The sequence below is a fragment of the Phyllobates terribilis genome, unplaced genomic scaffold (genome assembly GCF_046119375.1).
Source record: "Phyllobates terribilis strain yellow unplaced genomic scaffold, ASM4611937v1 Scaffold_249__1_contigs__length_2872098, whole genome shotgun sequence".
NCBI classification, from domain to species: Eukaryota; Metazoa; Chordata; class Amphibia; order Anura; family Dendrobatidae; genus Phyllobates; species Phyllobates terribilis.
In genome coordinates, this window is record NW_027363009.1 from 1,373,204 (window position 1) to 1,397,442 (window position 24,239).

At 45.3% G+C, this 24,239-nt stretch overlaps 18 non-coding genes across 18 annotated transcripts; all 18 read right to left on the reverse strand.

Annotated features, from left to right (window-relative positions):
* Nucleotides 1-1,111: 1,111 nt before the first annotated feature.
* Nucleotides 1,112-1,302, reverse strand: LOC141218017 (U2 spliceosomal RNA). Its single transcript, XR_012286782.1, has one exon. It is a non-coding gene; the product is annotated as a U2 spliceosomal RNA (small nuclear RNA).
* A 1,126-nt stretch (nucleotides 1,303-2,428) lies between these two features.
* LOC141217924 (U2 spliceosomal RNA) lies at nucleotides 2,429-2,619 on the reverse strand. The gene has a single exon (XR_012286694.1). It is a non-coding gene; the product is annotated as a U2 spliceosomal RNA (small nuclear RNA).
* Nucleotides 2,620-3,736: 1,117 nt separating this feature from the next.
* Nucleotides 3,737-3,927, reverse strand: LOC141217925 (U2 spliceosomal RNA). Its single transcript, XR_012286695.1, has one exon. It is a non-coding gene; the product is annotated as a U2 spliceosomal RNA (small nuclear RNA).
* Nucleotides 3,928-5,046: 1,119 nt separating this feature from the next.
* On the reverse strand, nucleotides 5,047-5,237 carry LOC141218229 (U2 spliceosomal RNA). The gene has a single exon (XR_012286984.1). It is a non-coding gene; the product is annotated as a U2 spliceosomal RNA (small nuclear RNA).
* A 1,120-nt stretch (nucleotides 5,238-6,357) lies between these two features.
* On the reverse strand, nucleotides 6,358-6,548 carry LOC141218483 (U2 spliceosomal RNA). The gene has a single exon (XR_012287180.1). It is a non-coding gene; the product is annotated as a U2 spliceosomal RNA (small nuclear RNA).
* A 1,123-nt stretch (nucleotides 6,549-7,671) lies between these two features.
* Nucleotides 7,672-7,862, reverse strand: LOC141217927 (U2 spliceosomal RNA). The gene has a single exon (XR_012286696.1). It is a non-coding gene; the product is annotated as a U2 spliceosomal RNA (small nuclear RNA).
* Nucleotides 7,863-8,982: 1,120 nt separating this feature from the next.
* On the reverse strand, nucleotides 8,983-9,173 carry LOC141217928 (U2 spliceosomal RNA). The gene has a single exon (XR_012286697.1). It is a non-coding gene; the product is annotated as a U2 spliceosomal RNA (small nuclear RNA).
* A 1,125-nt stretch (nucleotides 9,174-10,298) lies between these two features.
* Nucleotides 10,299-10,489, reverse strand: LOC141217930 (U2 spliceosomal RNA). Its single transcript, XR_012286699.1, has one exon. It is a non-coding gene; the product is annotated as a U2 spliceosomal RNA (small nuclear RNA).
* Nucleotides 10,490-11,613: 1,124 nt separating this feature from the next.
* Nucleotides 11,614-11,804, reverse strand: LOC141217931 (U2 spliceosomal RNA). The gene has a single exon (XR_012286700.1). It is a non-coding gene; the product is annotated as a U2 spliceosomal RNA (small nuclear RNA).
* Nucleotides 11,805-12,925: 1,121 nt separating this feature from the next.
* On the reverse strand, nucleotides 12,926-13,116 carry LOC141217932 (U2 spliceosomal RNA). Its single transcript, XR_012286701.1, has one exon. It is a non-coding gene; the product is annotated as a U2 spliceosomal RNA (small nuclear RNA).
* A 1,122-nt stretch (nucleotides 13,117-14,238) lies between these two features.
* LOC141218296 (U2 spliceosomal RNA) lies at nucleotides 14,239-14,429 on the reverse strand. The gene has a single exon (XR_012287050.1). It is a non-coding gene; the product is annotated as a U2 spliceosomal RNA (small nuclear RNA).
* A 1,124-nt stretch (nucleotides 14,430-15,553) lies between these two features.
* Nucleotides 15,554-15,744, reverse strand: LOC141217933 (U2 spliceosomal RNA). Its single transcript, XR_012286702.1, has one exon. It is a non-coding gene; the product is annotated as a U2 spliceosomal RNA (small nuclear RNA).
* A 1,117-nt stretch (nucleotides 15,745-16,861) lies between these two features.
* LOC141217934 (U2 spliceosomal RNA) lies at nucleotides 16,862-17,052 on the reverse strand. Its single transcript, XR_012286703.1, has one exon. It is a non-coding gene; the product is annotated as a U2 spliceosomal RNA (small nuclear RNA).
* Nucleotides 17,053-18,171: 1,119 nt separating this feature from the next.
* On the reverse strand, nucleotides 18,172-18,362 carry LOC141217935 (U2 spliceosomal RNA). The gene has a single exon (XR_012286704.1). It is a non-coding gene; the product is annotated as a U2 spliceosomal RNA (small nuclear RNA).
* Nucleotides 18,363-19,481: 1,119 nt separating this feature from the next.
* Nucleotides 19,482-19,672, reverse strand: LOC141217936 (U2 spliceosomal RNA). Its single transcript, XR_012286705.1, has one exon. It is a non-coding gene; the product is annotated as a U2 spliceosomal RNA (small nuclear RNA).
* A 1,118-nt stretch (nucleotides 19,673-20,790) lies between these two features.
* Nucleotides 20,791-20,981, reverse strand: LOC141217937 (U2 spliceosomal RNA). Its single transcript, XR_012286706.1, has one exon. It is a non-coding gene; the product is annotated as a U2 spliceosomal RNA (small nuclear RNA).
* A 1,121-nt stretch (nucleotides 20,982-22,102) lies between these two features.
* Nucleotides 22,103-22,293, reverse strand: LOC141217938 (U2 spliceosomal RNA). The gene has a single exon (XR_012286707.1). It is a non-coding gene; the product is annotated as a U2 spliceosomal RNA (small nuclear RNA).
* A 1,121-nt stretch (nucleotides 22,294-23,414) lies between these two features.
* Nucleotides 23,415-23,605, reverse strand: LOC141218256 (U2 spliceosomal RNA). Its single transcript, XR_012287009.1, has one exon. It is a non-coding gene; the product is annotated as a U2 spliceosomal RNA (small nuclear RNA).
* Nucleotides 23,606-24,239: the final 634 nt, after the last annotated feature.

Below are 24,239 nucleotides of genomic sequence, written 5' to 3' on the forward strand. Positions count from 1 at the left end.
GAATTGGTTTCTGACTACGGTGCCACCCAAGGATTCTGAAAAGTCCATTTGTGGAGATGGCCACCTGGACTCCCGTTAAGAAGACATGCTGTCAACCTCTAGATCCCTCACATGCCTGCACTTTTCGGCTTGCTGCTGCTGCAATCCACGCGTTTTAGATCTGCATAACTCCACCTCTTTTAGCACAGTACCCTCAACCCCCGGCTGTTCCCACCCGCCTCAACACCGTTGGAAGGGAGGAGAACCAATTAAGGCGGGGGGGGGGGTGGAACGAGCAGCTGTCTACCCTTAGCAGGAGGGTTGCTGATTAATTACCTCTCCTGCTGCTGCTGCTGCTGGCTGTCCAGCAGCAGACTGAAGGTGGCTGCTGCTGTGCGCAGGTATATAAAGGCTCAGAGCCTATTATGACACGCGCAGCCAGCGTTCCATTGCCACATTCCGTCTACTGCAGGCGGGATACCTGGATGGCTGAATGTCACTGAGAAGCTCACAGAGACCGCCATAAGCAACAGTTTAAAAGAATGCCACAGACTAATCAACCAAACTTTTTGGGTTGGTTTCTCTTTTATAGTCTGCAGGCATTAAATGAAAGAAGTCAGTGTTCCAGCAGAGGGAGACAACGTTTCAGAAAAGGCATTGTAGCAAACCAAAAAAGAAATTTTAAGCGCAGCAGAGTAACCAGCTCACATACCTGTTAGCTCAGGTGAGTTTAAAAGGCTGCTGTTGATAACAAGGGCATTTGCTAAATAGATGGTGTGTGTGCAACAATATACTGAAAGGTCAATTATATTGTGCAGCTTATCTCACCACCTGTAGTTATTTAGGTGAAAGCTCCAAAATGCTTGCCTAATATGTCTGTTTATCCAAAAGGAAGTATAGAGGGAGAGCTAGATAGATAGCATTGCATTACATTACATGGCAATGCAATGCACAGTTGCTGAAGTTGAACCAAAATGAGCTTGTCATCTGGCTTCTGCAACTTTTAACATGAAAAATCCAATGAGGAGAAGAAAAGCAAAGCCAAAGAGTCCATCCCAAAATCCGACAAACAAGCAAAATGAACAAAAAGCATTGAATTCAATTCTTTCTGATTTTAGAAACTGCATTAAAGAAGGGGTGCACCGGTCCTGGAGATACTGCAATACCAGGTCAATGCGTGGAGTGGACAGAGCAAGCTCTTTTTCCATCTCCCTGTTCCAAAAATCCATTTAATATATGGTCCCCAGATAGGGGACGTATCAGATATTAAACTGATAAGAACAGATACTACACTTGATCTTAGCCAAAAGGCCGAGAAGCGATAACCAGAATTGGTTTCCGACTACGGTGCCACCCAAGGATTCTGAAAAGTCCATTTGTGGAGATGGCCACCTGGACTCCCGTTAAGAAGACATGCTGTCAACCTCTAGATCCCTCACATGCCTGCACTTTTCGGCTTGCTGCTGCTGCAATCCACGCGTTTTAGATCTGCATAACTCCACCTCTTTTAGCACAGTACCCTCAACCCCCGGCTGTTCCCACCCGCCTCAACACCGTTGGAAGGGAGGAGAACCAATTAAGGCGGGGGGGGGGGGGGGGTGGAACGAGCAGCTGTCTACCCTTAGCAGGAGGGTTGCTGATTAATTACCTCTCCTGCTGCTGCTGCTGCTGGCTGTCCAGCAGCAGACTGAAGGTGGCTGCTGCTGTGCGCAGGTATATAAAGGCTCAGAGCCTATTATGACACGCGCAGCCAGCGTTCCATTGCCACATTCCGTCTACTGCAGGCGGGATACCTGGATGGCTGAATGTCACTGAGAAGCTCACAGAGACCGCCATAAGCAACAGTTTAAAAGAATGCCACAGACTAATCAACCAAACTTTTTGGGTTGGTTTCTCTTTTATAGTCTGCAGGCATTAAATGAAAGAAGTCAGTGTTCCAGCAGAGGGAGACAACGTTTCAGAAAAGGCATTGTAGCAAACCAAAAAAGAAATTTTAAGCGCAGCAGAGTAACCTGCTCACATACCTGTTAGCTCAGGTGAGTTTAAAAGGCTGCTGTTGATAACAAGGGCATTTGCTAAATAGATGGTGTGTGTGCAACAATATACTGAAAGGTCAATTATATTGTGCAGCTTATCTCACCACCTGTAGTTATTTAGGTGAAAGCTCCAAAATGCTTGCCTAATATGTCTGTTTATCCAAAAGGAAGTATAGAGGGAGAGCTAGATAGATAGCATTGCATTACATTACATTACATGGCAATGCAATGCACAGTTGCTGAAGTTGAACCAAAATGAGCTTGTCATCTGGCTTCTGCAACTTTTAACATGAAAAATCCAATGAGGAGAAGAAAAGCAAAGCCAAAGAGTCCATCCCAAAATCCGACAAACAAGCAAAATGAACAAAAAGCATTGAATTCAATTCTTTCTGATTTTAGAAACTGCATTAAAGAAGGGGTGCACCGGTCCTGGAGATACTGCAATACCAGGTCAATGCGTGGAGTGGACAGAGCAAGCTCTTTTTCCATCTCCCTGTTCTAAAAATCCATTTAATATATGGTCCCCAGATAGGGGACGTATCAGATATTAAACTGATAAGAACAGATACTACACTTGATCTTAGCCAAAAGGCCGAGAAGCGATAACCAGAATTGGTTTCCGACTACGGTGCCACCCAAGGATTCTGAAAAGTCCATTTGTGGAGATGGCCACCTGGACTCCCGTTAAGAAGACATGCTGTCAACCTCTAGATCCCTCACATGCCTGCACTTTTCGGCTTGCTGCTGCTGCAATCCACGCGTTTTAGATCTGCATAACTCCACCTCTTTTATCACAGTACCCTCAACCCCCGGCTGTTCCCACCCGCCTCAACACCGTTGGAAGGGAGGAGAACCAATTAAGGCGGGGGGGGGGTGGAACGAGCAGCTGTCTACCCTTAGCAGGAGGGTTGCTGATTAATTACCTCTCCTGCTGCTGCTGCTGGCTGTCCAGCAGCAGACTGAAGGTGGCTGCTGCTGTGCGCAGGTATATAAAGGCTCAGAGCCTATTATGACACGCGCAGCCAGCGTTCCATTGCCACATTCCGTCTACTGCAGGCGGGATACCTGGATGGCTGAATGTCACTGAGAAGCTCACAGAGACCGCCATAAGCAACAGTTTAAAAGAATGCCACAGACTAATCAACCAAACTTTTTGGGTTGGTTTCTCTTTTATAGTCTGCAGGCATTAAATGAAAGAAGTCAGTGTTCCAGCAGAGGGAGACAACGTTTCAGAAAAGGCATTGTAGCAAACCAAAAAAGAAATTTTAAGCGCAGCAGAGTAACCAGCTCACATACCTGTTAGCTCAGGTGAGTTTAAAAGGCTGCTGTTGATAACAAGGGCATTTGCTAAATAGATGGTGTGTGTGCAACAATATACTGAAAGGTCAATTATATTGTGCAGCTTATCTCACCACCTGTAGTTATTTAGGTGAAAGCTCCAAAATGCTTGCCTAATATGTCTGTTTATCCAAAAGGAAGTATAGAGGGAGAGCTAGATAGATAGCATTGCATTACATTACATTACATGGCAATGCAATGCACAGTTGCTGAAGTTGAACCAAAATGAGCTTGTCATCTGGCTTCTGCAACTTTTAACATGAAAAATCCAATGAGGAGAAGAAAAGCAAAGCCAAAGAGTCCATCCCAAAATCCGACAAACAAGCAAAATGAACAAAAAGCATTGAATTCAATTCTTTCTGATTTTAGAAACTGCATTAAAGAAGGGGTGCACCGGTCCTGGAGATACTGCAATACCAGGTCAATGCGTGGAGTGGACAGAGCAAGCTCTTTTTCCATCTCCCTGTTCTAAAAATCCATTTAATATATGGTCCCCAGATAGGGGACGTATCAGATATTAAACTGATAAGAACAGATACTACACTTGATCTTAGCCAAAAGGCCGAGAAGCGATAACCAGAATTGGTTTCCGACTACGGTGCCACCCAAGGATTCTGAAAAGTCCATTTGTGGAGATGGCCACCTGGACTCCCGTTAAGAAGACATGCTGTCAACCTCTAGATCCCTCACATGCCTGCACTTTTCGGCTTGCTGCTGCTGCAATCCACTCGTTTTAGATCTGCATAACTCCACCTCTTTTAGCACAGTACCCTCAACCCCCGGCTGTTCCCACCCGCCTCAACACCGTTGGAAGGGAGGAGATCCAATTAAGGCGGGGGGGGGTGGAACGAGCAGCTGTCTACCCTTAGCAGGAGGGTTGCTGATTAATTACCTCTCCTGCTGCTGCTGCTGCTGACTGTCCAGCAGCAGACTGAAGGTGGCTGCTGCTGTGCGCAGGTATATAAAGGCTCAGAGCCTATTATGACACGCGCAGCCAGCGTTCCATTGCCACATTCCGTCTACTGCAGGCGGGATACCTGGATGGCTGAATGTCACTGAGAAGCTCACAGAGACCGCCATAAGCAACAGTTTAAAAGAATGCCACAGACTAATCAACCAAACTTTTTGGGTTGGTTTCTCTTTTATAGTCTGCAGGCATTAAATGAAAGAAGTCAGTGTTCCAGCAGAGGGAGACAACGTTTCAGAAAAGGCATTGTAGCAAACCAAAAAAGAAATTTTAAGTGCAGCAGAGTAACCAGCTCACATACCTGTTAGCTCAGGTGAGTTTAAAAGGCTGCTGTTGATAACAAGGGCATTTGCTAAATAGATGGTGTGTGTGCAACAATATACTGAAAGGTCAATTATATTGTGCAGCTTATCTCACCACCTGTAGTTATTTAGGTGAAAGCTCCAAAATGCTTGCCTAATATGTCTGTTTATCCAAAAGGAAGTATAGAGGGAGAGCTAGATAGATAGCATTGCATTACATTACATTACATGGCAATGCAATGCACAGTTGCTGAAGTTGAACCAAAATGAGCTTGTCATCTGGCTTCTGCAACTTTTAACATGAAAAATCCAATGAGGAGAAGAAAAGCAAAGCCAAAGAGTCCATCCCAAAATCCGACAAACAAGCAAAATGAACAAAAAGCATTGAATTCAATTCTTTCTGATTTTAGAAACTGCATTAAAGAAGGGGTGCACCGGTCCTGGAGATACTGCAATACCAGGTCAATTCGTGGAGTGGACAGAGCAAGCTCTTTTTCCATCTCCCTGTTCTAAAAATCCATTTAATATATGGTCCCCAGATAGGGGACGTATCAGATATTAAACTGATAAGAACAGATACTACACTTGATCTTAGCCAAAAGGCCGAGAAGCGATAACCAGAATTGGTTTCCGACTACGGTGCCACCCAAGGATTCTGAAAAGTCCATTTGTGGAGATGGCCACCTGGACTCCCGTTAAGAAGACATGCTGTCAACCTCTAGATCCCTCACATGCCTGCACTTTTCGGCTTGCTGCTGCTGCAATCCACGCGTTTTAGATCTGCATAACTCCACCTCTTTTAGCACAGTACCCTCAACCCCCGGCTGTTCCCACCCGCCTCAACACCGTTGGAAGGGAGGAGAACCAATTAAGGCGGGGGGGGGGTGGAACGAGCAGCTGTCTACCCTTAGCAGGAGGGTTGCTGATTAATTACCTCTCCTGCTGCTGCTGCTGCTGGCTGTCCAGCAGCAGACTGAAGGTGGCTGCTGCTGTGCGCAGGTATATAAAGGCTCAGAGCCTATTATGACACGCGCAGCCAGCGTTCCATTGCCACATTCCGTCTACTGCAGGCGGGATACCTGGATGGCTGAATGTCACTGAGAAGCTCACAGAGACCGCCATAAGCAACAGTTTAAAAGAATGCCACAGACTAATCAACCAAACTTTTTGGGTTAGTTTCTCTTTTATAGTCTGCAGGCATTAAATGAAAGAAGTCAGTGTTCCAGCAGAGGGAGACAACGTTTCAGAAAAGGAATTGTAGCAAACCAAAAAAGAAATTTTAAGCGCAGCAGAGTAACCAGCTCACATACCTGTTAGCTCAGGTGAGTTTAAAAGGCTGCTGTTGATAACAAGGGCATTTGCTAAATAGATGGTGTGTGTGCAACAATATACTGAAAGGTCAATTATATTGTGCAGCTTATCTCACCACCTGTAGTTATTTAGGTGAAAGCTCCAAAATGCTTGCCTAATATGTCTGTTTATCCAAAAGGAAGTATAGAGGGAGAGCTAGATAGATAGCATTGCATTACATTACATTACATGGCAATGCAATGCACAGTTGCTGAAGTTGAACCAAAATGAGCTTGTCATCTGGCTTCTGCAACTTTTAACATGAAAAATCCAATGAGGAGAAGAAAAGCAAAGCCAAAGAGTCCATCCCAAAATCCGACAAACAAGCAAAATGAACAAAAAGCATTGAATTCAATTCTTTCTGATTTTAGAAACTGCATTAAAGAAGGGGTGCACTGGTCCTGGAGATACTGCAATACCAGGTCAATGCGTGGAGTGGACAGAGCAAGCTCTTTTTCCATCTCCCTGTTCTAAAAATCCATTTAATATATGGTCCCCAGATAGGGGACGTATCAGATATTAAACTGATAAGAACAGATACTACACTTGATCTTAGCCAAAAGGCCGAGAAGCGATAACCAGAATTGGTTTCCGACTACGGTGCCACCCAAGGATTCTGAAAAGTCCATTTGTGGAGATGGCCACCTGGACTCCCGTTAAGAAGACATGCTGTCAACCTCTAGATCCCTCACATGCCTGCACTTTTCGGCTTGCTGCTGCTGCAATCCACGCGTTTTAGATCTGCATAACTCCACCTCTTTTAGCACAGTACCCTCAACCCCCGGCTGTTCCCACCCGCCTCAACACCGTTGGAAGGGAGGAGAACCAATTAAGGCGGGGGGGGGGGGGGTGGAACGAGCAGCTGTCTACCCTTAGCAGGAGGGTTGCTGATTAATTACCTCTCCTGCTGCTGCTGCTGCTGGCTGTCCAGCAGCAGACTGAAGGTGGCTGCTGCTGTGCGCAGGTATATAAAGGCTCAGAGCCTATTATGACACGCGCAGCCAGCGTTCCATTGCCACATTCCGTCTACTGCAGGCGGGATACCTGGATGGCTGAATGTCACTGAGAAGCTCACAGAGACCGCCATAAGCAACAGTTTAAAAGAATGCCACAGACTAATCAACCAAACTTTTGGGTTGGTTTCTCTTTTATAGTCTGCAGGCATTAAATGAAAGAAGTCAGTGTTCCAGCAGAGGGAGACAACGTTTCAGAAAAGGCATTGTAGCAAACCAAAAAAGAAATTTTAAGCGCAGCAGAGTAACCAGCTCACATACCTGTTAGCTCAGGTGAGTTTAAAAGGCTGCTGTTGACAACATGGGCATTTGCTAAATAGATGGTGTGTGTGCAACAATATACTGAAAGGTCAATTATATTGTGCAGCTTATCTCACCACCTGTAGTTATTTAGGTGAAAGCTCCAAAATGCTTGCCTAATATGTCTGTTTATCCAAAAGGAAGTATAGAGGGAGAGCTAGATAGATAGCATTGCATTACATTACATTACATGGCAATGCAATGCACAGTTGCTGAAGTTGAACCAAAATGAGCTTGTCATCTGGCTTCTGCAACTTTTAACATGAAAAATCCAATGAGGAGAAGAAAAGCAAAGCCAAAGAGTCCATCCCAAAATCCGACAAACAAGCAAAATGAACAAAAAGCATTGAATTCAATTCTTTCTGATTTTAGAAACTGCATTAAAGAAGGGGTGCACCGGTCCTGGAGATACTGCAATACCAGGTCAATGCGTGGAGTGGACAGAGCAAGCTCTTTTTCCATCTCCCTGTTCTAAAAATCCATTTAATATATGGTCCCCAGATAGGGGACGTATCAGATATTAAACTGATAAGAACAGATACTACACTTGATCTTAGCCAAAAGGCCGAGAAGCGATAACCAGAATTGGTTTCCGACTACGGTGCCACCCAAGGATTCTGAAAAGTCCATTTGTGGAGATGGCCACCTGGACTCCCGTTAAGAAGACATGCTGTCAACCTCTAGATCCCTCACATGCCTGCACTTTTCGGCTTGCTGCTGCTGCAATCCACGCGTTTTAGATCTGCATAACTCCACCTCTTTTAGCACAGTACCCTCAACCCCCGGCTGTTCCCACCCGCCTCAACACCGTTGGAAGGGAGGAGAACCAATTAAGGCGGGGGGGGGGTGGAACGAGCAGCTGTCTACCCTTAGCAGGAGGGTTGCTGATTAATTACCTCTCCTGCTGCTGCTGCTGCTGGCTGTCCAGCAGCAGACTGAAGGTGGCTGCTGCTGTGCGCAGGTATATAAAGGCTCAGAGCCTATTATGACACGCGCAGCCAGCGTTCCATTGCCACATTCCGTCTACTGCAGGCGGGATACCTGGATGGCTGAATGTCACTGAGAAGCTCACAGAGACCGCCATAAGCAACAGTTTAAAAGAATGCCACAGACTAATCAACCAAACTTTTTGGGTTAGTTTCTCTTTTATAGTCTGCAGGCATTAAATGAAAGAAGTCAGTGTTCCAGCAGAGGGAGACAACGTTTCAGAAAAGGCATTGTAGCAAACCAAAAAAGAAATTTTAAGCGCAGCAGAGTAACCAGCTCACATACCTGTTAGCTCAGGTGAGTTTAAAAGGCTGCTGTTGACAACAAGGGCATTTGCTAAATAGATGGTGTGTGTGCAACAATATACTGAAAGGTCAATTATATTGTGCAGCTTATCTCACCACCTGTAGTTATTTAGGTGAAAGCTCCAAAATGCTTGCCTAATATGTCTGTTTATCCAAAAGGAAGTATAGAGGGAGAGCTAGATAGATAGCATTGCATTACATTACATTACATGGCAATGCAATGCACAGTTGCTGAAGTTGAACCAAAATGAGCTTGTCATCTGGCTTCTGCAACTTTTAACATGAAAAATCCAATGAGGAGAAGAAAAGCAAAGCCAAAGAGTCCATCCCAAAATCCGACAAACAAGCAAAATGAACAAAAAGCATTGAATTCAATTCTTTCTGATTTTAGAAACTGCATTAAAGAAGGGGTGCACCGGTCCTGGAGATACTGCAATACCAGGTCAATGCGTGGAGTGGACAGAGCAAGCTCTTTTTCCATCTCCCTGTTCTAAAAATCCATTTAATATATGGTCCCCAGATAGGGGACGTATCAGATATTAAACTGATAAGAACAGATACTACACTTGATCTTAGCCAAAAGGCCGAGAAGCGATAACCAGAATTGGTTTCCGACTACGGTGCCACCCAAGGATTCTGAAAAGTCCATTTGTGGAGATGGCCACCTGGACTCCCGTTAAGAAGACATGCTGTCAACCTCTAGATCCCTCACATGCCTGCACTTTTCGGCTTGCTGCTGCTGCAATCCACGCATTTTAGATCTGCATAACTCCACCTCTTTTAGCACAGTACCTTACCCTCAACCCCCGGCTGTTCCCACCCGCCTCAACACCGTTGGAAGGGAGGAGAACCAATTAAGGCGGGGGGGGGGTGGAACGAGCAGCTGTCTACCCTTAGCAGGAGGGTTGCTGATTAATTACCTCTCCTGCTGCTGCTGCTGCTGGCTGTCCAGCAGCAGACTGAAGGTGGCTGCTGCTGTGCGCAGGTATATAAAGGCTCAGAGCCTATTATGACACGCGCAGCCAGCGTTCCATTGCCACATTCCGTCTACTGCAGGCGGGATACCTGGATGACTGAATGTCACTGAGAAGCTCACAGAGACCGCCATAAGCAACAGTTTAAAAGAATGCCACAGACTAATCAACCAAACTTTTTGGGTTGGTTTCTCTTTTATAGTCTGCAGGCATTAAATGAAAGAAGTCAGTGTTCCAGCAGAGGGAGACAACGTTTCAGAAAAGGCATTGTAGCAAACCAAAAAAGAAATTTTAAGCGCAGCAGAGTAACCAGCTCACATACCTGTTAGCTCAGGTGAGTTTAAAAGGCTGCTGTTGATAACAAGGGCATTTGCTAAATAGATGGTGTGTGTGCAACAATATACTGAAAGGTCAATTATATTGTGCAGCTTATCTCACCACCTGTAGTTATTTAGGTGAAAGCTCCAAAATGCTTGCCTAATATGTCTGTTTATCCAAAAGGAAGTATAGAGGGAGAGCTAGATAGATAGCATTGCATTACATTACATTACATGGCAATGCAATGCACAGTTGCTGAAGTTGAACCAAAATGAGCTTGTCATCTGGCTTCTGCAACTTTTAACATGAAAAATCCAATGAGGAGAAGAAAAGCAAAGCCAAAGAGTCCATCCCAAAATCCGACAAACAAGCAAAATGAACAAAAAGCATTGAATTCAATTCTTTCTGATTTTAGAAACTGCATTAAAGAAGGGGTGCACCGGTCCTGGAGATACTGCAATACCAGGTCAATGCGTGGAGTGGACAGAGCAAGCTCTTTTTCCATCTCCCTGTTCTAAAAATCCATTTAATATATGGTCCCCAGATAGGGGACGTATCAGATATTAAACTGATAAGAACAGATACTACACTTGATCTTAGCCAAAAGGCCGAGAAGCGATAACCAGAATTGGTTTCCGACTACGGTGCCACCCAAGGATTCTGAAAAGTCCATTTGTGGAGATGGCCACCTGGACTCCCGTTAAGAAGACATGCTGTCAACCTCTAGATCCCTCACATGCCTGCACTTTTCGGCTTGCTGCTGCTGCAATCCACGCGTTTTAGATCTGCATAACTCCACCTCTTTTAGCACAGTACCTTACCCTCAACCCCCGGCTGTTCCCACCCGCCTCAACACCGTTGGAAGGGAGGAGAACCAATTAAGGTGGGGGGGGGTGGAACGAGCAGCTGTCTACCCTTAGCAGGAGGGTTGCTGATTAATTACCTCTCCTGCTGCTGCTGCTGCTGGCTGTCCAGCAGCAGACTGAAGGTGGCTGCTGCTGTGCGCAGGTATATAAAGGCTCAGAGCCTATTATGACACGCGCAGCCAGCGTTCCATTGCCACATTCCGTCTACTGCAGGCGGGATACCTGGATGGCTGAATGTCACTGAGAAGCTCACAGAGACCGCCATAAGCAACAGTTTAAAAGAATGCCACAGACTAATCAACCAAACTTTTTGGGTTGGTTTCTCTTTTATAGTCTGCAGGCATTAAATGAAAGAAGTCAGTGTTCCAGCAGAGGGAGACAACGTTTCAGAAAAGGCATTGTAGCAAACCAAAAAAGAAATTTTAAGCGCAGCAGAGTAACCAGCTCACATACCTGTTAGCTCAGGTGAGTTTAAAAGGCTGCTGTTGATAACAAGGGCATTTGCTAAATAGATGGTGTGTGTGCAACAATATACTGAAAGGTCAATTATATTGTGCAGCTTATCTCACCACCTGTAGTTATTTAGGTGAAAGCTCCAAAATGCTTGCCTAATATGTCTGTTTATCCAAAAGGAAGTATAGAGGGAGAGCTAGATAGATAGCATTGCATTACATTACATTACATGGCAATGCAATGCACAGTTGCTGAAGTTGAACCAAAATGAGCTTGTCATCTGGCTTCTGCAACTTTTAACATGAAAAATCCAATGAGGAGAAGAAAAGCAAAGCCAAAGAGTCCATCCCAAAATCCGACAAACAAGCAAAATGAACAAAAAGCATTGAATTCAATTCTTTCTGATTTTAGAAACTGCATTAAAGAAGGGGTGCACCGGTCCTGGAGATACTGCAATACCAGGTCAATGCGTGGAGTGGACAGAGCAAGCTCTTTTTCCATCTCCCTGTTCTAAAAATCCATTTAATATATGGTCCCCAGATAGGGGACGTATCAGATATTAAACTGATAAGAACAGATACTACACTTGATCTTAGCCAAAAGGCCGAGAAGCGATAACCAGAATTGGTTTCCGACTACGGTGCCACCCAAGGATTCTGAAAAGTCCATTTGTGGAGATGGCCACCTGGACTCCCGTTAAGAAGACATGCTGTCAACCTCTAGATCCCTCACATGCCTGCACTTTTCGGCTTGCTGCTGCTGCAATCCACGCGTTTTAGATCTGCATAACTCCACCTCTTTTAGCACAGTACCCTCAACCCCCGGCTGTTCCCACCCACCTCAACACCGTTGGAAGGGAGGAGAACCAATTAAGGCGGGGGGGGGGGTGGAACGAGCAGCTGTCTACCCTTAGCAGGAGGGTTGCTGATTAATTACCTCTCCTGCTGCTGCTGCTGCTGGCTGTCCAGCAGCAGACTGAAGGTGGCTGCTGCTGTGCGCAGGTATATAAAGGCTCAGAGCCTATTATGACACGCGCAGCCAGCGTTCCATTGCCACATTCCGTCTACTGCAGGCGGGATACCTGGATGGCTGAATGTCACTGAGAAGCTCACAGAGACCGCCATAAGCAACAGTTTAAAAGAATGCCACAGACTAATCAACCAAACTTTTTGGGTTGGTTTCTCTTTTATAATCTGCAGGCATTAAATGAAAGAAGTCAGTGTTCCAGCAGAGGGAGACAACGTTTCAGAAAAGGCATTGTAGCAAACCAAAAAAGAAATTTTAAGCGCAGCAGAGTAACCAGCTCACATACCTGTTAGCTCAGGTGAGTTTAAAAGGCTGCTGTTGATAACAAGGGCATTTGCTAAATAGATGGTGTGTGTGCAACAATATACTGAAAGGTCAATTATATTGTGCAGCTTATCTCACCACCTGTAGTTATTTAGGTGAAAGCTCCAAAATGCTTGCCTAATATGTCTGTTTATCCAAAAGGAAGTATAGAGGGAGAGCTAGATAGATAGCATTGCATTACATTACATTACATGGCAATGCAATGCACAGTTGCTGAAGTTGAACCAAAATGAGCTTGTCATCTGGCTTCTGCAACTTTTAACATGAAAAATCCAATGAGGAGAAGAAAAGCAAAGCCAAAGAGTCCATCCCAAAATCCGACAAACAAGCAAAATGAACAAAAAGCATTGAATTCAATTCTTTCTGATTTTAGAAACTGCATTAAAGAAGGGGTGCACCGGTCCTGGAGATACTGCAATACCAGGTCAATGCGTGGAGTGGACAGAGCAAGCTCTTTTTCCATCTCCCTGTTCTAAAAATCCATTTAATATATGGTCCCCAGATAGGGGACGTATCAGATATTAAACTGATAAGAACAGATACTACACTTGATCTTAGCCAAAAGGCCGAGAAGCGATAACCAGAATTGGTTTCCGACTACGGTGCCACCCAAGGATTCTGAAAAGTCCATTTGTGGAGATGGCCACCTGGACTCCCGTTAAGAAGACATGCTGTCAACCTCTAGATCCCTCACATGCCTGCACTTTTCGGCTTGCTGCTGCTGCAATCCACGCGTTTTAGATCTGCATAACTCCACCTCTTTTAGCACAGTACCCTCAACCCCCGGCTGTTCCCACCCGCCTCAACACCGTTGGAAGGGAGGAGAACCAATTAAGGCGGGGGGGGGGGGTGGAACGAGCAGCTGTCTACCCTTAGCAGGAGGGTTGCTGATTAATTACCTCTCCTGCTGCTGCTGCTGCTGGCTGTCCAGCAGCAGACTGAAGGTGGCTGCTGCTGTGCGCAGGTATATAAAGGCTCAGAGCCTATTATGACACGCGCAGCCAGCGTTCCATTGCCACATTCCGTCTACTGCAGGCGGGATACCTGGATGGCTGAATGTCACTGAGAAGCTCACAGAGACCGCCATAAGCAACAGTTTAAAAGAATGCCACAGACTAATCAACCAAACTTTTTGGGTTGGTTTCTCTTTTATAGTCTGCAGGCATTAAATGAAAGAAGTCAGTGTTCCAGCAGAGGGAGACAACGTTTCAGAAAAGGCATTGTAGCAAACCAAAAAAGAAATTTTAAGCGCAGCAGAGTAACCAGCTCACATACCTGTTAGCTCAGGTGAGTTTAAAAGGCTGCTGTTGATAACAAGGGCATTTGCTAAATAGATGGTGTGTGTGCAACAATATACTGAAAGGTCAATTATATTGTGCAGCTTATCTCACCACCTGTAGTTATTTAGGTGAAAGCTCCAAAATGCTTGCCTAATATGTCTGTTTATCCAAAAGGAAGTATAGAGGGAGAGCTAGATAGATAGCATTGCATTACATTACATTACATGGCAATGCAATGCACAGTTGCTGAAGTTGAACCAAAATGAGCTTGTCATCTGGCTTCTGCAACTTTTAACATGAAAAATCCAATGAGGAGAAGAAAAGCAAAGCCAAAGAGTCCATCCCAAAATCCGACAAACAAGCAAAATGAACAAAAAGCATTGAATTCAATTCTTTCTGATTTTAGAAACTGCATTAAAGAAGGGGTGCACCGGTCCTGGAGATACTGCAATACCAGGTCAATGCGTGGAGTGGACAGAGCAAGCTCTTTTTCCATCTCCCTGTTCTAAAAATCTCTTTAATATATGGTCCCCAGATAGGGGACGTATGAGATATTAAACTGATAAGAACAGATACTACACTTGATCTTAGCCAAAAGGCCGAGAAGCGATAACCAGAATTGGTTTCCGACTACGGTGCCACCCAAGGATTCTGAAAAGTCCATTTGTGGAGATGGCCACCTGGACTCCCGTTAAGAAGACATGCTGTCAACCTCTAGATCCCTCACATGCCTGCACTTTTCGGCTTGCTGCTGCTGCAATCCACGCGTTTTAGATCTGCATAACTCCACCTCTTTTAGCACAGTACCCTCAACCCCCGGCTGTTCCCACCCGCCTCAACACCGTTGGAAGGGAGGAGAACCAATTAAGGCGGCGGGGGGGGGAGTGGAACGAGCAGCTGTCTACCCTTAGCAGGAGGGTTGCTGATTAATTACCTCTCCTGCTGCTGCTGCTGCTGGCTGTCCAGCAGCAGACTGAAGGTGGCTGCTGCTGTGCGCAGGTATATAAAGGCTCAGAGCCTATTATGACACGCGCAGCCAGCGTTCCATTGCCACATTCCGTCTACTGCAGGCGGGATACCTGGATGGCTGAATGTCACTGAGAAGCTCACAGAGACCGCCATAAGCAACAGTTTAAAAGAATGCCACAGACTAATCAACCAATCTTTTTGGGTTGGTTTCTCTTTTATTGTCTGCAGGCATTAAATGAAAGAAGTCAGTGTTCCAGCAGAGGGAGACAACGTTTCAGAAAAGGCATTGTAGCAAACCAAAAAAGAAATTTTAAGCGCAGCAGAGTAACCAGCTCACATACCTGTTAGCTCAGGTGAGTTTAAAAGGCTGCTGTTGATAACAAGGGCATTTGCTAAATAGATGGTGTGTGTGCAACAATATACTGAAAGGTCAATTATATTGTGCAGCTTATCTCACCACCTGTAGTTATTTAGGTGAAAGCTCCAAAATGCTTGCCTAATATGTCTGTTTATCCAAAAGGAAGTATAGAGGGAGAGCTAGATAGATAGCATTGCATTACATTACATTACATGGCAATGCAATGCACAGTTGCTGAAGTTGAACCAAAATGAGCTTGTCATCTGGCTTCTGCAACTTTTAACATGAAAAATCCAATGAGGAGAAGAAAAGCAAAGCCAAAGAGTCCATCCCAAAATCCGACAAACAAGCAAAATGAACAAAAAGCATTGAATTCAATTCTTTCTGATTTTAGAAACTGCATTAAAGAAGGGGTGCACCGGTCCTGGAGATACTGCAATACCAGGTCAATGCGTGGAGTGGACAGAGCAAGCTCTTTTTCCATCTCCCTGTTCTAAAAATCCATTTAATATATGGTCCCCAGATAGGGGACGTATCAGATATTAAACTGATAAGAACAGATACTACACTTGATCTTAGCCAAAAGGCCGAGAAGCGATAACCAGAATTGGTTTCCGACTACGGTGCCACCCAAGGATTCTGAAAAGTCCATTTGTGGAGATGGCCACCTGGACTCCCGTTAAGAAGACATGCTGTCAACCTCTAGATCCCTCACATGCCTGCACTTTTCGGCTTGCTGCTGCTGCAATCCACGCGTTTTAGATCTGCATAACTCCACCTCTTTTAGCACAGTACCCTCAACCCCCGGCTGTTCCCACCCGCCTCAACACCGTTGGAAAGGAGGAGAACCAATTAAGGCGGGGGGGGGGTGGAACGAGCAGCTGTCTACCCTTAGCAGGAGGGTTGCTGATTAATTACCTCTCCTGCTGCTGCTGCTGGCTGTCCAGCAGCAGACTGAAGGTGGCTGCTGCTGTGCGCAGGTATATAAAGGCTCAGAGCCTATTATGACACGCGCAGCCAGCGTTCCATTGCCACATTCCGTCTACTGCAGGCGGGATACCTGGATGGCTGAATGTCACTGAGAAGCTCACAGAGACCGCCATAAGCAACAGTTTAAAAGAATGCCACAGACTAATCAACCAAACTTTTTGGGTTGGTTTCTCTTTTATAGTCTGCAGGCATTAAATGAAAGAAGTCAGTGTTCCAGCAGAGGGAGACAACGTTTCAGAAAAGGCATTGTAGCAAACCAAAAAAGAAATTTTAAGCGCAGCAGAGTAACCAGCTCACATACCTGTTAGCTCAGGTGAGTTTAAAAGGCTGCTGTTGATAACAAGGGCATTTGCTAAATAGATGGTGTGTGTGCAACAATATACTGAAAGGTCAATTATATTGTGCAGCTTATCTCACCACCTGTAGTTATTTAGGTGAAAGCTCCAAAATGCTTGCCTAATATGTCTGTTTATCCAAAAGGAAGTATAGAGGGAGAGCTAGATAGATAGCATTGCATTACATTACATTACATGGCAATGCAATGCACAGTTGCTGAAGTTGAACCAAAATGAGCTTGTCATCTGGCTTCTGCAACTTTTAACATGAAAAATCCAATGAGGAGAAGAAAAGCAAAGCCAAAGAGTCCATCCCAAAATCCGACAAACAAGCAAAATGAACAAAAAGCATTGAATTCAATTCTTTCTGATTTTAGAAACTGCATTAAAGAAGGGGTGCACCGGTCCTGGAGATACTGCAATACCAGGTCAATGCGTGGAGTGGACAGAGCAAGCTCTTTTTCCATCTCCCTGTTCTAAAAATCCATTTAATATATGGTCCCCAGATAGGGGACGTATCAGATATTAAACTGATAAGAACAGATACTACACTTGATCTTAGCCAAAAGGCCGAGAAGCGATAACCAGAATTGGTTTCCGACTACGGTGCCACCCAAGGATTCTGAAAAGTCCATTTGTGGAGATGGCCACCTGGACTCCCGTTAAGAAGACATGCTGTCAACCTCTAGATCCCTCACATGCCTGCACTTTTCGGCTTGCTGCTGCTGCAATCCACGCGTTTTAGATCTGCATAACTCCACCTCTTTTAGCACAGTACCCTCAACCCCCGGCTGTTCCCACCCGCCTCAACACCGTTGGAAGGGAGGAGAACCAATTAAGGCGGGGGGGGGGGGTGGAACGAGCAGCTGTCTACCCTTAGCAGGAGGGTTGCTGATTAATTACCTCTCCTGCTGCTGCTGCTGGCTGTCCAGCAGCAGACTGAAGGTGGCTGCTGCTGTGCGCAGGTATATAAAGGCTCAGAGCCTATTATGACACGCGCAGCCAGCGTTCCATTGCCACATTCCGTCTACTGCAGGCGGGATACCTGGATGGCTGAATGTCACTGAGAAGCTCACAGAGACCGCCATAAGCAACAGTTTAAAAGAATGCCACAGACTAATCAACCAAACTTTTTGGGTTGGTTTCTCTTTTATAGTCTGCAGGCATTAAATGAAAGAAGTCAGTGTTCCAGCAGAGGGAGACAACGTTTCAGAAAAGGCATTGTAGCAAACCAAAAAAGAAATTTTAAGCGCAGCAGAGTAACCAGCTCACATACCTGTTAGCTCAGGTGAGTTTAAAAGGCTGCTGTTGATAACAAGGGCATTTGCTAAATAGATGGTGTGTGTGCAACAATATACTGAAAGGTCAATTATATTGTGCAGCTTATCTCACCACCTGTAGTTATTTAGGTGAAAGCTCCAAAATGCTTGCCTAATATGTCTGTTTATCCAAAAGGAAGTATAGAGGGAGAGCTAGATAGATAGCATTGCATTACATTACATTACATGGCAATGCAATGCACAGTTGCTGAAGTTGAACCAAAATGAGCTTGTCATCTGGCTTCTGCAACTTTTAACATGAAAAATCCAATGAGGAGAAGAAAAGCAAAGCCAAAGAGTCCATCCCAAAATCCGACAAACAAGCAAAATGAACAAAAAGCATTGAATTCAATTCTTTCTGATTTTAGAAACTGCATTAAAGAAGGGGTGCACCGGTCCTGGAGATACTGCAATACCAGGTCAATGCGTGGAGTGGACAGAGCAAGCTCTTTTTCCATCTCCCTGTTCTAAAAATCCATTTAATATATGGTCCCCAGATAGGGGACGTATCAGATATTAAACTGATAAGAACAGATACTACACTTGATCTTAGCCAAAAGGCCGAGAAGCGATAACCAGAATTGGTTTCCGACTATGGTGCCACCCAAGGATTCTGAAAAGTCCATTTGTGGAGATGGCCACCTGGACTCCCGTTAAGAAGACATGCTGTCAACCTCTAGATCCCTCACATGCCTGCACTTTTCGGCTTGCTGCTGCTGCAATCCACGCGTTTTAGATCTGCATAACTCCACCTCTTTTAGCACAGTACCCTCAACCCCCGGCTGTTCCCACCCGCCTCAACACCGTTGGAAGGGAGGAGAACCAATTAAGGCGGGGGGGGGTGGAACGAGCAGCTGTCTACCCTTAGCAGGAGGGTTGCTGATTAATTACCTCTCCTGCTGCTGCTGCTGCTGGCTGTCCAGCAGCAGACTGAAGGTGGCTGCTGCTGTGCGCAGGTATATAAAGGCTCAGAGCCTATTATGACACGCGCAGCCAGCGTTCCATTGCCACATTCCGTCTACTGCAGGCGGGATACCTGGATGGCTGAATGTCACTGAGAAGCTCACAGAGACCGCCATAAGCAACAGTTTAAAAGAATGCCACAGACTAATCAACCAAACTTTTTGGGTTGGTTTCTCTTTTATAGTCTGCAGGCATTAAATGAAAGAAGTCAGTGTTCCAGCAGAGGGAGACAACGTTTCAGAAAAGGCATTGTAGCAAACCAAAAAAGAAATTTTAAGCGCAGCAGAGTAACCAGCTCACATACCTGTTAGCTCAGGTGAGTTTAAAAGGCTGCTGTTGATAACAAGGGCATTTGCTAAATAGATGGTGTGTGTGCAACAATATACTGAAAGGTCAATTATATTGTGCAGCTTATCTCACCACCTGTAGTTATTTAGGTGAAAGCTCCAAAATGCTTGCCTAATATGTCTGTTTATCCAAAAGGAAGTATAGAGGGAGAGCTAGATAGATAGCATTGCATTACATTACATTACATGGCAATGCAATGCACAGTTGCTGAAGTTGAACCAAAATGAGCTTGTCATCTGGCTTCTGCAACTTTTAACATGAAAAATCCAATGAGGAGAAGAAAAGCAAAGCCAAAGAGTCCATCCCAAAATCCGACAAACAAGCAAAATGAACAAAAAGCATTGAATTCAATTCTTTCTGATTTTAGAAACTGCATTAAAGAAGGGGTGCACCGGTCCTGGAGATACTGCAATACCAGGTCAATGCGTGGAGTGGACAGAGCAAGCTCTTTTTCCATCTCCCTGTTCTAAAAATCCATTTAATATATGGTCCCCAGATAGGGGACGTATCAGATATTAAACTGATAAGAACAGATACTACACTTGATCTTAGCCAAAAGGCCGAGAAGCGATAACCAGAATTGGTTTCCGACTATGGTGCCACCCAAGGATTCTGAAAAGTCCATTTGTGGAGATGGCCACCTGGACTCCCGTTAAGAAGACATGCTGTCAACCTCTAGATCCCTCACATGCCTGCACTTTTCGGCTTGCTGCTGCTGCAATCCACGCGTTTTAGATCTGCATAACTCCACCTCTTTTAGCACAGTACCCTCAACCCCCGGCTGTTCCCACCCGCCTCAACACCGTTGGAAGGGAGGAGAACCAATTAAGGCGGGGGGGGTGGAACGAGCAGCTGTCTACCCTTAGCAGGAGGGTTGCTGATTAATTACCTCTCCTGCTGCTGCTGCTGCTGGCTGTCCAGCAGCAGACTGAAGGTGGCTGCTGCTGTGCGCAGGTATATAAAGGCTCAGAGCCTATTATGACACGCGCAGCCAGCGTTCCATTGCCACATTCCGTCTACTGCAGGCGGGATACCTGGATGGCTGAATGTCACTGAGAAGCTCACAGAGACCGCCATAAGCAACAGTTTAAAAGAATGCCACAGACTAATCAACCAAACTTTTTGGGTTGGTTTCTCTTTTATAGTCTGCAGGCATTAAATGAAAGAAGTCAGTGTTCCAGCAGAGGGAGACAACGTTTCAGAAAAGGCATTGTAGCAAACCAAAAAAGAAATTTTAAGCGCAGCAGAGTAACCAGCTCACATACCTGTTAGCTCAGGTGAGTTTAAAAGGCTGCTGTTGATAACAAGGGCATTTGCTAAATAGATAGTGTGTGTGCAACAATATACTGAAAGGTCAATTATATTGTGCAGCTTATCTCACCACCTGTAGTTATTTAGGTGAAAGCTCCAAAATGCTTGCCTAATATGTCTGTTTATCCAAAAGGAAGTATAGAGGGAGAGCTAGATAGATAGCATTGCATTACATTACATTACATGGCAATGCAATGCACAGTTGCTGAAGTTGAACCAAAATGAGCTTGTCATCTGGCTTCTGCAACTTTTAACATGAAAAATCCAATGAGGAGAAGAAAAGCAAAGCCAAAGAGTCCATCCCAAAATCCGACAAACAAGCAAAATGAACAAAAAGCATTGAATTCAATTCTTTCTGATTTTAGAAACTGCATTAAAGAAGGGGTGCACCGGTCCTGGAGATACTGCAATACCAGGTCAATGCGTGGAGTGGACAGAGCAAGCTCTTTTTCCATCTCCCTGTTCTAAAAATCCATTTAATATATGGTCCCCAGATAGGGGACGTATCAGATATTAAACTGATAAGAACAGATACTACACTTGATCTTAGCCAAAAGGCCGAGAAGCGATAACCAGAATTGGTTTCCGACTACGGTGCCACCCAAGGATTCTGAAAAGTCCATTTGTGGAGATGGCCACCTGGACTCCCGTTAAGAAGACATGCTGTCAACCTCTAGATCCCTCACATGACTGCACTTTTCGGCTTGCTGCTGCTGCAATCCACGCGTTTTAGATCTGCATAACTCCACCTCTTTTAGCACAGTACCCTCAACCCCCGGCTGTTCCCACCCGCCTCAACACCGTTGGAAGGGAGGAGAACCAATTAAGGCGGGGGGGGGGGTGGAACGAGCAGCTGTCTACCCTTAGCAGGAGGGTTGCTGATTAATTACCTCTCCTGCTGCTGCTGCTGCTGGCTGTCCAGCAGCAGACTGAAGGTGGCTGCTGCTGTGCGCAGGTATATAAAGGCTCAGAGCCTATTATGACACGCGCAGCCAGCGTTCCATTGCCACATTCCGTCTACTGCAGGCGGGATACCTGGATGGCTGAATGTCACTGAGAAGCTCACAGAGACCGCCATAAGCAACAGTTTAAAAGAATGCCACAGACTAATCAACCAAACTTTTTGGGTTGGTTTCTCTTTTATAGTCTGCAGGCATTAAATGAAAGAAGTCAGTGTTCCAGCAGAGGGAGACAACGTTTCAGAAAAGGCATTGTAGCAAACCAAAAAAGAAATTTTAAGCGCAGCAGAGTAACCAGCTCACATACCTGTTAGCTCAGGTGAGTTTAAAAGGCTGCTGTTGATAACAAGGGCATTTGCTAAATAGATGGTGTGTGTGCAACAATATACTGAAAGGTCAATTATATTGTGCAGCTTATCTCACCACCTGTAGTTATTTAGGTGAAAGCTCCAAAATGCTTGCCTAATATGTCTGTTTATCCAAAAGGAAGTATAGAGGGAGAGCTAGATAGATAGCATTGCATTACATTACATTACATGGCAATGCAATGCACAGTTGCTGAAGTTGAACCAAAATGAGCTTGTCATCTGGCTTCTGCAACTTTTAACATGAAAAATCCAATGAGGAGAAGAAAAGCAAAGCCAAAGAGTCCATCCCAAAATCCGACAAACAAGCAAAATGAACAAAAAGCATTGAATTCAATTCTTTCTGATTTTAGAAACTGCATTAAAGAAGGGGTGCACCGGTCCTGGAGATACTGCAATACCAGGTCAATGCGTGGAGTGGACAGAGCAAGCTCTTTTTCCATCTCCCTGTTCTAAAAATCCATTTAATATATGGTCCCCAGATAGGGGACGTATCAGATATTAAACTGATAAGAACAGATACTACACTTGATCTTAGCCAAAAGGCCGAGAAGCGATAACCAGAATTGGTTTCCGACTACGGTGCCACCCAAGGATTCTGAAAAGTCCATTTGTGGAGATGGCCACCTGGACTCCCGTTAAGAAGACATGCTGTCAACCTCTAGATCCCTCACATGCCTGCACTTTTCGGCTTGCTGCTGCAGCAATCCACGCGTTTTAGATCTGCATAACTCCACCTCTTTTAGCACAGTACCCTCAACCCCCGGCTGTTCCCACCCGCCTCAACACCGTTGGAAGGGAGGAGAACCAATTAAGGCGGGGGGGGGGGTGGAACGAGCAGCTGTCTACCCTTAGCAGGAGGGTTGCTGATTAATTACCTCTCCTGCTGCTGCTGCTGCTGGCTGTCCAGCAGCAGACTGAAGGTGGCTGCTGCTGTGCGCAGGTATATAAAGGCTCAGAGCCTATTATGACACGCGCAGCCAGCGTTCCATTGCCACATTCCGTCTACTGCAGGCGGGATACCTGGATGGCTGAATGTCACTGAGAAGCTCACAGAGACCGCCATAAGCAACAGTTTAAAAGAATGCCACAGACTAATCAACCAAACTTTTTGGGTTGGTTTCTCTTTTATAATCTGCAGGCATTAAATGAAAGAAGTCAGTGTTCCAGCAGAGAGAGACAACGTTTCAGAAAAGGCATTGTAGCAAACCAAAAGAGAAATTTTAAGCGCAGCAGAGTAACCAGCTCACATACCTGTTAGCTCAGGTGAGTTTAAAAGGCTGCTGTTGATAACAAGGGCATTTGCTAAATAGATGGTGTGTGTGCAACAATATACTGAAAGGTCAATTATATTGTGCAGCTTATCTCACCACCTGTAGTTATTTAGGTGAAAGCTCCAAAATGCTTGCCTAATATGTCTGTTTATCCAAAAGGAAGTATAGAGGGAGAGCTAGATAGATAGCATTGCATTACATTACATTACATGGCAATGCAATGCACAGTTGCTGAAGTTGAACCAAAATGAGCTTGTCATCTGGCTTCTGCAACTTTTAACATGAAAAATCCAATGAGGAGAAGAAAAGCAAAGCCAAAGAGTCCATCCCAAAATCCGACAAACAAGCAAAATGAACAAAAAGCATTGAATTCAATTCTTTCTGATTTTAGAAACTGCATTAAAGAAAGGGTGCACCGGTCCTGGAGATACTGCAATACCAGGTCAATGCGTGAAGTGGACAGAGCAAGCTCTTTTTCCATCTCCCTGTTCTAAAAATCCATTTAATATATGGTCCCCAGATAGGGGACGTATCAGATATTAAACTGATAAGAACAGATACTATACTTGATCTTAGCCAAAAGGCCGAGAAGCGATAACCAGAATTGGTTTCCGACTACGGTGCCACCCAAGGATTCTGAAAAGTCCATTTGTGGAGATGGCCACCTGGACTCCCGTTAAGAAGACATGCTGTCAACCTCTAGATCCCTCACATGCCTGCACTTTTCGGCTTGCTGCTGCTGCAATCCACGCGTTTTAGATCTGCATAACTCCACCTCTTTTAGCACAGTACCCTCAACCCCCGGCTGTTCCCACCCGCCTCAACACCGTTGGAAGGGAGGAGAACCAATTAAGGCGGGGGGGGGGGTGGAACGAGCAGCTGTCTACCCTTAGCAGGAGGGTTGCTGATTAATTACCTCTCCTGCTGCTGCTGCTGCTGGCTGTCCAGCAGCAGACTGAAGGTGGCTGCTGCTGTGCGCAGGTATATAAAGGCTCAGAGCCTATTATGACACGCGCAGCCAGCGTTCCATTGCCACATTCCGTCTACTGCAGGCGGGATACCTGGATGGCTGAATGTCACTGAGAAGCTCACAGAGACCGCCATAAGCAACAGTTTAAAAGAATGCCACAGACTAATCAACCAAACTTTTTGGGTTGGTTTCTCTTTTATAATCTGCAGGCATTAAATGAAAGAAGTCAGTGTTCCAGCAGAGGGAGACAACGTTTCAGA